The sequence below is a fragment of the Suncus etruscus genome, chromosome 15 (assembly GCF_024139225.1).
Source record: "Suncus etruscus isolate mSunEtr1 chromosome 15, mSunEtr1.pri.cur, whole genome shotgun sequence".
NCBI lineage: Eukaryota > Metazoa > Chordata > Mammalia > Eulipotyphla > Soricidae > Suncus > Suncus etruscus.
This window is the reverse complement of record NC_064862.1, coordinates 49,071,298-49,084,082: the sequence shown is the minus strand read 5'-3', so window position 1 is coordinate 49,084,082 and position 12,785 is coordinate 49,071,298. Positions and strand designations below refer to the sequence as shown.

General features: G+C 38.3%; 1 protein-coding gene and 1 non-coding gene across 2 annotated transcripts in view; one reads left to right on the top strand and one right to left on the bottom strand.

Annotated features, from left to right (window-relative positions):
• The window catches only part of LRMDA (leucine rich melanocyte differentiation associated), a gene marked incomplete at its 5' end in the record, with an annotated part of 468,042 nt that overhangs the window by 315,321 nt on the left and 139,936 nt on the right, over positions 1-12,785 (top strand). The gene's annotated exons all lie outside the window — the stretch shown is intronic.
• On the bottom strand, positions 10,094-10,227 carry LOC126031984 (small nucleolar RNA SNORA51). The gene has a single exon (XR_007503786.1). It is a non-coding gene; the product is annotated as a small nucleolar RNA SNORA51 (small nucleolar RNA).

Below are 12,785 nucleotides of genomic sequence, written 5' to 3'. Positions count from 1 at the left end.
CTAAGTACCACATGAGAGACTCTACCACTACCTCTTCCAAAGAAGTAATGTCTTACTATGCCTTTGTGTCTTCAAGAAATACTGAGAATAAGGCCTGGTAGGTTGTTCAAGAGTGCTTGAGTGGTTCATATTTATGATAAATAATGCAAACTAGAATGTAGGAGTATGCAGAGTAAGAATCTCTCTTCTGACAGAAATATTGTTCAGGATGTTTGACAGCATATGAAAAGCACAGGACTTACAGGGATAGAGAAAGGGGTGGGCAGAAGGAATCATAGATCTGGTTTGGGGGCTCAGCTTAAAATTTGTGCCTTAAAATTTCTGGGTTTGGAATCAAAGCTATTTACAAGATACATGCATGCACAAGTAAACACACACACACATACAAGAATGGGAATTTGGCCTCTGCATACGTTTTAAATTTGATGCCAGTACTTCTTAATAGCCTGATCTAAAGTTGGGAAAAGAGCCACTCCATGTCTTGTTGAATTATGACTTGCAAATGAATTTCACAACAAACCTCAATGGTTTTCCACCCAACACACCAACCCAGAGACAATGTCGAATCACTCGGTGGGCCATCATATTGCAAAAGAGGCAGAACGCAGACATGCTGTCTGTTTCGCTTAAATTTATGCAAACCCGCTGAAAGGGAATGTGGAAAGTAAACGATCCATGGTACTGCCCTGTGAATGAGGGGAGAGGTGCTGTGGTTAGCTGGGTTTCTCAATCCCTCAGATTCTCAAAGCCAAGAGAAAATTTATCCTCTTCCACTGAGACATAAACGAAACTCTTTTGGTCATTAATCTGCAAAGTTGATGCCTACCATGGTCATTCATCAAGCGTTTTTGTGGAGTGAGACTCACTGAGCCTCTGGGATATCTGCCTTTGAAATTCAAAGCATTGCTTTGTCCCCTGAGGATAGAGTGACTTGCTCCCCTCTTTACACATCTGGAAGGGAAGTTTCTGCTTCTGCTCTTTTTGAGGCTGAAGCAGGGCCAGCAAGGGGCAGCCATCTTTATAAATCATGTGCTTGGCTTGTAAGGCTCAGAAGAGTCTTTCCTTTCCCCAGCTACAAGGTAAGGAGGAGGAAGAAGAAAAATATTGCAGTAGAGGCACTGTTTAGATGGAACTCCTCATGTTTACAATTCACCATGATCACAGAACAATTCCTGTGTGTGTATTTTAGATGCATAAGAGCCAGTGCGATGCCCACTTGGCAAAAGGACCAGGATTCCCATCCTACAAGTCTATGTTGTCTGCTGGTGGATCCAAAAAAGGTTCTGGAATCTTGAGGTTGGGTGGGTGCATGTCTCCAAGCTCTAAGGCAACTACACCATTTGACAGGATACAGTTTTTCCTATGGAGCATGTCCCCTGGCCACTTAGTTCATCCTATACCAGCCACTGCAGCAACATCGCTAATGTTCTACCCCTTAGATGAGTTTGTGAACTGGTGCTTGTCTCTGCCCATGCTGCCATGCTTCTGTGACAGACTGGATCATATTAGGACACCAGCCACCAGCATAGTTTTTTTTCCACACAGAAGTGACTTCCTTGAAATCTTGTTCAGTTTGTTGTCTTTTGTCATATTAGTTTCAGCTCTTCATTGTTCCTCAGTTTCAAGGAGTCAACCACCAGTCACTACACACCAGTGTGTCATGTCCTAATTTCCTCCTTTTCTGCCATCTTTGTTGCTAACTCAGCTACCCTCCCTCTCCCCTTCCCTACATTTCTTTCTGTCTCCCCTTCTTTCCTTTGTCTTTTCCCTTTCTGTTTCTCCTGCTCCTCCCATCTCACCTACACTTTCACTGGATTACCAAAAGAGCAAGCGTTTGCCTCTGATTCACTGTGATAATTCTGTAGTATAAGTTTAAGAATTCTTAGAAAATCTTGGTCCCCTTGTTTGTGGATATTTGGTTACCTTGTCAGATGCAGTAAAATGTGGTATTTTTTCATATTAAAAATGCTTGGATCCATATATTTCAGGTGTATTTCTAGTCTATCTAATTAACCAACTTCTCCATTTATTTATTCAATGGGTATTTAAGTAATTACTATATGACAGATACCTTAGGAAAATATTGCAGGTTATTCATTACATCTCATGTGAGATAAACATTATACATGTTTCCTTATTTCATAACATGTTCAATTCATATTTGTGGGTATGATTTCTAGTTTTCTTGTCTCTTTCTTTTGTTTTTGTTTTGATCCACACCTGGTAGAGCTCATGGTTTACTCCTGAGTCTGTGCTCAGGGATCACTTCTATTGGGACTTAGGGGTCCATATGGAGTGTAAAGGATTAAACCGGTTGTGACATGTGCAAGCAATCACCCTCCTTGCTATCCTATCACTCTGATTTCTAGCCCCGCCCCCAGTTTTCTTTTTCTAGCCATACCTATTTCTCCCTCTATCCTTCCTTCTATACCTCCCTCCCTTTTTCTTCCCTTCCTCCTTCCCTCCCTTCCCCTCCCTCCCTACTTCCCTCCTTCCTTCCCTCCCCTCTCCTTTCCTTCCTCCCTTCCTCCCTTTCCCTCCCTCATCCTCTCTCCTTCCCTCTCCCTTCCCTTCCTATCTTCCACCCTCCCTCCTTCTCTCCTTCCTTCCCTCTTTTCTTCCCTCTCTCCCTCCTTTCCTCCATTCTTCCTTCCCTCCCTCCCTCCCTCCCTCCCTCCCTCCCTCCCTCCCTCCCTCCTTCCTCCCTTCTTTCCTTTCTCCCTTCCTTCCTGTGATACACATAGCATTTTCCAGGGCTTCTCCTGGCCCTGTGTTCAGGGGACTATATACAATGACAAGGATATAATCTGGGTCGACTGTAGGCAGAGCGAGTGCCTTACTATCTATCTGTCCTATACTATCTCTCTGTCCTTTCTTACTGCTGTCGCCACATATGAACCAGTAAGGCCTCTATTTATTAGAAGTTCTGTGACTCTCCTTCCCTAACATTATTCCTCCTCCACTCAAAAATCATTTCTCTTTGCTGCTTTCATGTTCATAATCTGTCTATCTTCTAGACTGTTAGGTTTTCCTCTCCACAAAGGTTTGAGCTTTTCCCAATATGATTTGGGCCTTCTGACATTGAGAATTTTCTATTAATGATAATAGACTTGACCCTTAGATATTTACACTAACACTCCAACTTAATTCCCCTTCCTTTGTGAAACTGAATATACTTTCTGATTTTCAATTTCTTCAGTAGTGTGCCAGTGTCTTATGGTAGCATAGGGGAACAGAGTAGCAGTCAATAAATTCTTGCCGATTGATTGGTGCCGAAATTGGGTTGTCAATGTCAGAGGAGGTGCTGAATGAGAGCAGGTCTGGTAAAAGATTCTTCAACATTCAGCCTCCCTATAGATCAAGTGCAAGCAAAGTACACGGTGAAAGGTGGTGAAAGGTAAAATTCCTATAGCCAGCGTATTATTAATCTACTTAAGCCATCAAGTGTTGTCCAGTATTAGATTGGACCGGAAATCCTGGTTTTCAACTCTTTTCCTATTCGAATACCCAAGAGGCTGTCAGCAAGTAAGAGGAAATGCCGAATTGGCTTTCAGTTGCCTGAGGAGAGGAGCTTAAAGTCCTAGATTTATGGCTCTGCTTTACCTGAAACTTTCATTTGCTTTTACTTTTATGTAGCAATCCAGTTTACTATATTTCAGTGGGTGCTCCTTAAATGGTGGAAGGGAGCTCTAAAAGTAAGTACCAACCAATTGAGACAGTAATGTTCAGAGTGATCTTTATTAAATGCCTCATCACACAAATATATCCTAGGAGCCTGCAAAAAATAGTTTGATACTTTCAGAAGGGGTCTACGGGTGAAAGAGGTAGAATATGAATGTAAATGATCTATTCGTCATACCTGAAATCAACTACTCTAGCTATTCAACTGTTAGAAAGCAGGAAGACAGGCAAACAGAGGATAAAGAAGTCTCTTTGTTACTTGAATTTCTATTACTAACATCCTCTCATGGGCATTTTGCTTCTCTTTGACCTTTGGCTCCTATCACTAAAACACATTAATTACTTGAGTTTAATATCCTTGTTAATGCTACAACATAGAAATGTCTACACAGTGATTACTTTGCTTTATTTCTGCAATAATATTTAATTTGTATGGGCCAAGTTGAAATTTTCTTGCCATTGTCAAAAAACTTCAACATTTGTAAGGCCTCTTTTCCTTTATTATTTGGGTCTTTTTGATGTTGGCTTTCCTGTTATTGCCTAAAGGGATTCTCGATCCTCTGATCCCTCCATGGTGTTTATAGACTTTTCAATCATTTTCCTTTTATTAAAATGTACTTATTATATGCAATGTGTATGTACTTAATTTTCTGAAGTTAACATAAAACTATTAATGGGAAGGAACCATGCCATGTGATTATTGATAGCTCAATAATAAAATAAAAACAAAATATGTAAAAATAAAAAAAATATTTGGAGTTAATATAATACTACTCAAGCATTTTTATAGAGTTATGTTATTGTAAATCTTGGAGGATTTGTTTTAAAGTTTCTGGAAGGCAGTTTTTACCTTCATGATGAAAAGATGATAACAACACTGGTTGAATAATTCTAAATTTACAAACATGTCCTACTATATACAAATAGTAGGCCAAAAAAGGTTAGCAGTTATTCTTAAGATATTATTTTCATGGTATGTTTAGTTTTCAGGTTTGCAAGAAAATTGAGCAGAAGGTAGAAGCATAATCTGATACCATGTACCCTACACATGCATGGTTTTTGTTATTAATATTCTCTACCAGAGTGGTACACTGGTTAAAATTGATGACCTACATTGACACATTATCATCTAAAATCTGGACTTTATTTTAGGGTTTACTCTTGGTTTTATATATTCCTTGAGTTTGGATAAATGTTTCCAACTTTATATATCATGTATAATAGTTTCACTGTCTTAAAAATCTGTGTTCCAACAAGCCACACTTCTATTTCATATCTACCTGTATTTTATTTATTTTTTATTTTTAACTATCATGTTTTCCTCTTCCACATTTCAAACAGAATAATACAGAAGTTTAAGCCATCGCAGACTGGCCTCTTTCATATAGGATCATGTTTTACGGGTTCCTTCATGTTATTTTCTTTTTTGTTGTTTTTTTGGGGGGAGGGGGTATACCTGGTGATGCTCAGGGTTACTCATGGCTATGCACTCAGAAATCGGTTCTGGCTTGGGGGGCCATATGGGATGCTGGGGGATTGATCTACAGTCCGTCCCATCTCAGCAGCGTGCAAGGCAAATGCCCTACTGCTGCGCCACTGTTCTAGCCCCAATCATTCATGTTATTTTCATGGCTTGACAGCTCATTCACTTTTTAGCACTGAATACTCAGAATCTAATGAGAGCTACAGGATGGTAAACAGACATTTATTCTATAAATATTAGGGTATTAACCATTATAGTAATGTAATGAGAATAATAATGGTGAGGATGAAGAGAATAGAAAGCTGTTTATGTAGTTGCTCTTATTTCTATTGATGCATACCAAATGACACCAGAGTTATAGTGACTAGGAGTTTGATTGTGTACATGAATTCTGAGGGACAAGGATTCATAAAGAAGAGGATCACATTGATCTGTACCCCAATGTCTGTAATCTCAGCTGATAAAAGGATATACAAGTATCTCTTTAAGATCTCTTTTGTTTTTAAATTCTTAATTATTGCTTTAATATTTATAAAGTATCTCTTTCAGAAGCTATTTTTAGGGGCCAGAGTGATAGCTCAGTGAGTAGGGTGTTTGCCTTGCACACAGCCAACCCGTGTTTGATCCTTGGCATCCCAAATGATCCCCTGAGCCTGCCAGGAGTAAACACTGAGCACTGTTGGGTATGGCCCCAAACCAAAAACCCAACAAACAAACAAACAACAACAACAAAGCCATATTTAGTTGTTCCATTACTGGGCCATATCTTCATTTTATTTGTATTTTTTATGGCAGTCTCAAAGTTTATGGTTCCATCAATTGTGCATAAGCCCTGCAAATTCTCTATCCTCAATGTATGTTCTACCTTAGTGTTTATTATAATTTAATTTAATTTTTTGGCTTTTGGGTCACAACCAGTAGCACTCGAGGTTACTCCTGGCTCTGGGCTCAAAAATAGCTCCTGGCTCCTGGCAGGCATGGGAGACATATGGGATTCTGGAATTTGAGCCACTGTCCGTCCTAAATCGGCTGCATGCAAGGCAAACACCCTACCACTGTGCTATCTCCCCAGCCCTTTTAGTGCTTATTTTTAATAAGTTATCTTAATGTTTGTGGATTGTCATCCTGGGGATTTGTTGCTGAGCATTTTTTATTGTGTTGTTGGCAATATGTTTATTTTCTTTGGAGCTTTATCTGTGAACTGACTCCTTAGAAAGATGCTTCTGGGAGGAAGTAGAAGGTAAGAAAAGGGCAAGAATGGAGTTGAAAATTAGAAAAGAAATTGTTGGTACCAGTCCAGTAAGCAGACAAGAAGGTTTCAGTAACATAGTTTATGTGTTGGTATGGAGGACTTTATTTTTAGGACTATATCAAGCTGTTTAGTTTTGGCTTTGCAGTCAGGAATTACTCCTGGTGGTGCTCAAAGGACCATATGGAATGCTGAGGATTGAATCCGGGTCAGCCACACACAAGTCAAGAATCCTACCCACTGTACTATAGCTATAGCCCCAATATTTTATTTTATTTTTAAACACATTGGCTTAAATACATTGGTTTAAATACATATTTAAATTTAAATACATTGGTTAACATAGTTGTTTATAATCGTTGTTTCTGCCATTTAGTATTCCATCAATAATCACAGCATTAGTGTAAAATTATCTTTACCATTATTTCTGGATTCCCATCCATGTCCAAGCCTGCTTCCTTGGAAGGCAAAATATAATGTACTTTGTATTTATTGTTTGCAACTAGGTGGAATAAAATTAGGAAAATAAAACTATTGAAAAAGAATAGTTATGAAAAATACTATATCTCACAATGGGGTCATTAAGTTGTCTGAATGTTTACGAGCTCTTCATTGATATTTGATCATCCTTTTATTGGCTTTGTTCATTATCATTAGGTGGCTTCTATGTTTCTATGACATCTAATTACGTGTGTTTCCATTGGGTTGTCAGTATTGAAAAATTTGGAGGTGTCACTCAGCCACATATGCAGCCATGCAGTCTAGGAATTTCAAGTTTATGGCTGACATGACAGCAGCACTGGGATATAGCTCTAGCTCCAGGGCTTCCAAAAGTCCAGAAGGATAGGGGGAAGCTGCCTATACTCACTTGAACAAAACCCTAGGAGATTGAGCCCAAATATTGGCATACCTGGAGTTTTGGTTGGTTAGGCATCTCTGTAGAGATCAGTGGTAAAAGATGAATACTATAACTCTAACCCCAACATTTTATTTCTGTGGTAACTCCACTCTTAGATAAAATTATCCATAATCTCACAACTGTAAAGAGTCACATAATCCATGACTTGTATGCCCATGGAGGCCATCCTCAGTGTCAGAGATACACATTGCAGGATGATGTCATAACAGAACTATAGAAAATTAGAAAGCTGGAAAGAACAATTTCTTTTTTCTTAAAACTAACACTTAGTCCAGAGAAGGTGATTACATATTGCCTTCTGGAGTGTCATTAGCTGCACATAATGACAGGCCTGAGGTTTATTTCCTATGACCATTTGCCATTCTCCCCATGATGAGAGGCCTCCAAATTTTCTAAAAAGAAGTTGGTGATGCTTTAATATTTTTATGTGTGTGAAGACCAGCAGGGATGTCAGTGTTGGTACCTCTAGGACAAGTCAGAATATCTCTTTTGCTGCTGAAAATTATTCTCCTTTGGTATATCAAATCAAATAGTAGTCTATTCATGTATGTAGTCCAGTAGTCTTTCTTTAATCAAAGTAATGAAAGCCTTTGGATTGGCCCAATATCTTATTCTGATCACTTAAGTCTTCAGTGAGATCTTATTTTTTTTTTTTTTTGGTTTTTGGGCCACACCCAGCGGTGCTCAGGGATTACTCCTGGCTATCTGCTCAGAAATAGCTCTTGGCAGGCACGGGGGACCATATGGGACACCGGGATTCGAACCAACCACCTTTGGTCCTAGATCGGCTGCTTGCAAGGCAAACGCCGCTGTGCTATCTCTCCGGGCCCGAGATCTTATTTTTTATGATCAGAATAAACTTTTCATGTTAATGTTTTTTTTTCTTTAAAAGACAGCCCTTGGCCCAATTTGAGAGTTGTGCAAATGTTCTTACTTTATGGAGTTAACACAGTGTCATTAGAGCCTTGGTTCTTTGGTGCAATAAATAATATTTCCAGAAGTTGTTTTCCCTGTTTTAGTTTTGTTATATTGATGCCCTTTTTTTGGTGTTTGGGTCACACCCAGTGGTGCTCAGGGGCTACTCATGGTTCTGTTCTCAGAAATCACCCCTGGCAGACTCGGAGGACCATATCATATGGGATGCCGGGATTCGAACCAACATCTGCCCTGAATCTGCTGCATGCAAGGCAAACACCCTAATGCTGTGCTATCTCTCTGACCCCTGATGCTTTATTTCTGAGTCTGAGTAGTACTAGCAAGTTTAAAAACAAAACAGCCAAATGTCAGTAATAATTGACAATTAGTTAGGAATGTTGTCTATTCAGTATATTTAACTGTCTTTTTCATACTATCTTTCTGTATCTGCTTTAGAGCTTGGTCTCCAATGTTATCTTGATAATCCATCACCAATCAAAAAAGCTAGCCATAATTAAACCACTTTGTGGTTGAGGAATTTGAAGGCTATTGAGGTAAAGGTGGTAACAAGTTTGGCCAACATGATGGCCTTCAAATTTTATGACAAGTCCACAAGACCACATATGCCTCACACTTAATATTTACAGGCTAATGAAGCTAGAACTAATAGGTATTACTAATGTGATGTGGTGACAAGGAAGTGGTTAATTTATTTTGCTTTCAGGTGGTTAATTTATTTTGCTTTCAAAGAGCACCATCATTTCATGCCACAGAGACTGGCACACATCACAAAGAATAAGAAAAACCACTGCTGGCATGGATGTGGGAAGAAAGAAACTCTCATTTATTGCTGTATTGATGTAAATAATATATCTAGTCTAGCCTTGTTGGAAAACAATATGGATATTTCTTAAAAAAAACTGGACATTGAACTCTGATATGATTCAGCCATTTACTTTTAGTGATATATCCTAGGACCACAAAAAACCACAATGCACTGATGCCCTCTGCACTCCTATGTTCATAGCAGTGCTATTTACAATAGCCAAAATTTGGAAACAAACCAGCTGCCCTACAATATATGAGTGGCTAAAGAAACTGTGGTACATCTACACAATAGAATACTACACAGAAAAAATGTTAGAAAAATGTTAGAATAAGGGCCCGGAGAGATAGCACAGCAGCATTTGCCTTGCAAGCAGCCGATCCAGGACCTAAGGTGGTTGATTCGAATCCCGTGTCCCATATGGTCCCCCGTGCCTGCCAGGAGCTATTTCTGAGCAGACAGCCAGGAATAACCCCTGAGCAATGCCGGGTGTGGCCCAAAAACCAAAATAAAATAAAAATAAAAATGTTAGAATAAATGAAATCATGAAATTTGCCTATACATGGATGAATATGAAGACTAAGTCAGAGAAAGAAAGAAAAACATAGAATAGTTTCATTCATCTGTGGGATTTAAGAAAAAATAATAACCAGAGACAATAAAGATGAGGGCCAGAAGAACGAGTCCATGATATGAAGCTTACCACAAATAGTAGTAAGTGCAGTTAGAGAAATAACTACACTGAAAACTACCATGACAATGATGAAGAGAGAAATACAATGCCTGTCTTCAAGACAGGAAGGGGAAAGGGGAGAAGAGAAATGGGTGGGCAGGAAAGTCACATTGTTGAAGGTGGGTATGCATTTTATGGCTGAAACCCAATTATGAACATGTTTGTAACCATTGTGTTTAAATAAAAAATTATTTTAAAAAAGCCATGCTCAGAAATTGAAGTTAAATGATGCCATTTCCAGAATGTGGACAATTCAAAAGAAAATGTTAAAGATAACTGGAACATTTTTTTTTGTCCCCAATTCCCAATAAAGACCAGGCAAGGGGCCTGTGTTGAGGTGTATATGGGGTGCATTTACTGTACCTCCTCTTTCTATACAGTCACTGTAAAGAACACAGCCTGTGGTAAGAATTGGGAGGCTATTTCTTTTGAGGTGCAGAAGCTTCTCAGCTTAATACAATCCCATTTGTTTATTTTTGCTTTCACTTGTTTGGAGAGTACGGTTTCCTCCTTAAAGATACCTTTAGTCTCAATGTCATGGAGTATTTGACCTACATGTTGTTCTATATAATTTATGATTTCAGGTCTTCTATCTAGGTCTTTAATCCATTTGGATTTTACCTCTGTACATGATGTTAACTGGAGGTCTAAATTCGCTTTTTTACAAATGGCTAGCCAGTTGTGCCAACACCACTTATTGAAGAGGCCTTCCCTGTTCCCTTTAGGATTTCTTGCACCTTTATCAAAAATTAGGTGACGGTATATCTGGGGAACATTCTCTGAGTACTCAAGTCTGTTCCACTGATCTGGGGGTCTGTCTTTATTCCAATACCATGCTGTTTTAGTAACTATTGCTTTGTAATACAGTTTAAAGTTAGGGTAAGTAATACCTCCCACATTCCTTTTCCCAAGTATTGTTTTAGCTATTAATGGCTGTTTATTGTTCCAAATGAATTTCAGAAGTGTTTGATCCACTTCTTTGAAAAATGTCATGGGTATCTTTAGAGGGATCGCATTAAATCTGTACAAAGAATTAGTCAGCTAGAAGATGAGAGGCATAATAACTCTATACAACAAAAGAGATTTGAAAAGAACCTCAAAGAAGATTTTGAACAGATGAAAATAGAAATGTTGGATAAATTCGACAGAAACAACATAAGAATCACTGGAGTCCCAGAAACACAGAAGGAGAATCCCCAGGAAGAATCAACAATCAAGGACATCATTACAAAGAATCTCCCAGAGATAACGACTATATGCAACCAAATCCTGCATGCCCTAAGAGTACCAGCTAAAAGAGATCCAAAAAAAAGCACCCCAAGACACATCCTAGTCACAATGACAAATTCCACCGATAGGGATAGGATACTGAAAGCAGCAAGATCCAAAAGGGAAATTACATTTAAAGGAACATCCTTAAGATTTACAACAGACATGTCACAAGAAACTCTCAAGGCCAGAAGACAGTTGTGGGATATTGTGACAAGACTGAATGAAATGGAGGGTTCACCTAGAATAATGTACCCAGCTCGACTCACGTTCAGGTTTGAAGAAAGGATCCATAGCCTCTCCAGTAGAATAACAGAAGCTGGAACATTTTGATCCCTTCCCTGAGAAATTTGTCTTAAGTAGTCTGAAGAAGTTAGCCATATAGAGTGTAATAATCCAAATGTCTTTATGCTGTTTTCATCCTTTTGTTTTTCATGACCCTTTTGTTTTTCATTTGTAATCCTACTTTTTTAATGAGTAAAAATATCATCATCTATCAACATTAAAATTATTCTAAAGACTTTTCATAGAAATCATCTTAGAGGACAGTGTGTCTTAATTCTCTGAAGAATAAAAATATTCCTGTGGTTTTGTTCTCTCAGGCTAGATTATAACCAGTTATAGCTCTTTGAATGAAGATTTTGATATTATTCAGCAAGTCAGATCATCAAGTTTTTGGTAGATATCTGAGTCCCTAAAAATACTGAAAATTTTGCCTAAACGTACCATAAGATACCATAAGATATCTGAGTCCCTAAAAATACTGAAAATTTTGCCTAAACATACCCCAAGGGGGTCCAGTGAAAAAGTACATCAGGTCAGGTGTTTGCTTTGCATGTTTACTGACCTAGGTTCAATACCATATCCCTCAAGTACCATGGGGGAGTGATTCCTGAGCATGAGCAAGTGTGGCCCCGAAAAAAAGAAAATAAACTGAAGGGGGTTACTACCACTGCCACCATTATATTCTATACTGGTCTATTACTGTTGTTATTACTATTAATTTTGTGGAAGGAAAGTGTCATTATCAAGCTTTGTGTTATTTTTAGCATTAACTAATTGGGCAAGAATATGCCCAGGCTTCCATTGATTATTGAAAGATTATAAATGTGCCAAAATATTTTCAAGATTTGTCCAAGGGTCATTTCTCTAGACATGTTAGGCATTACCTAACTGGCACACAAAATAAAAATTCAAATCAAACAATAAAAGACTGAAGTTTATCTTCAGAACTGAGCAATAATTCATTTTCTTTACCCCTCCTTTTGGACTTCTTTCTAGGATCTAAAATAAAAGTAAGAAAAAAAAGCAGATTTTTAAGTCTGAGACCTGCCACTTCTTAATTCTTAGAGCTATAGCACATTTCTCTGGCCTTGTAAAGATGAATATATTCCCATCACTGGGATTAAATAAAGCACCACAGAAAAATAAGTACAGGAAAAGCAAGTAATTTTGCAATTTCCTCTGGTTGAGGTGGACTAACCTGGATGAATCCAATGGTTTTTCATGATCACTCCAAACTTTTAGAATGTCTATTTATTTATGGTATGTAACGGTGTAAGTTGAAATTACAGATGTAGTTTATTATTGCTGCTTTTAATGATATGCATTTTATGGTTTACATCTGTGCATTTAAAAGCCAAATATTTCAGCTGTATACTTATCCCTGTTTAAGTTTTTTAAGCAGATATATCTAGTCATTTGCCCTCT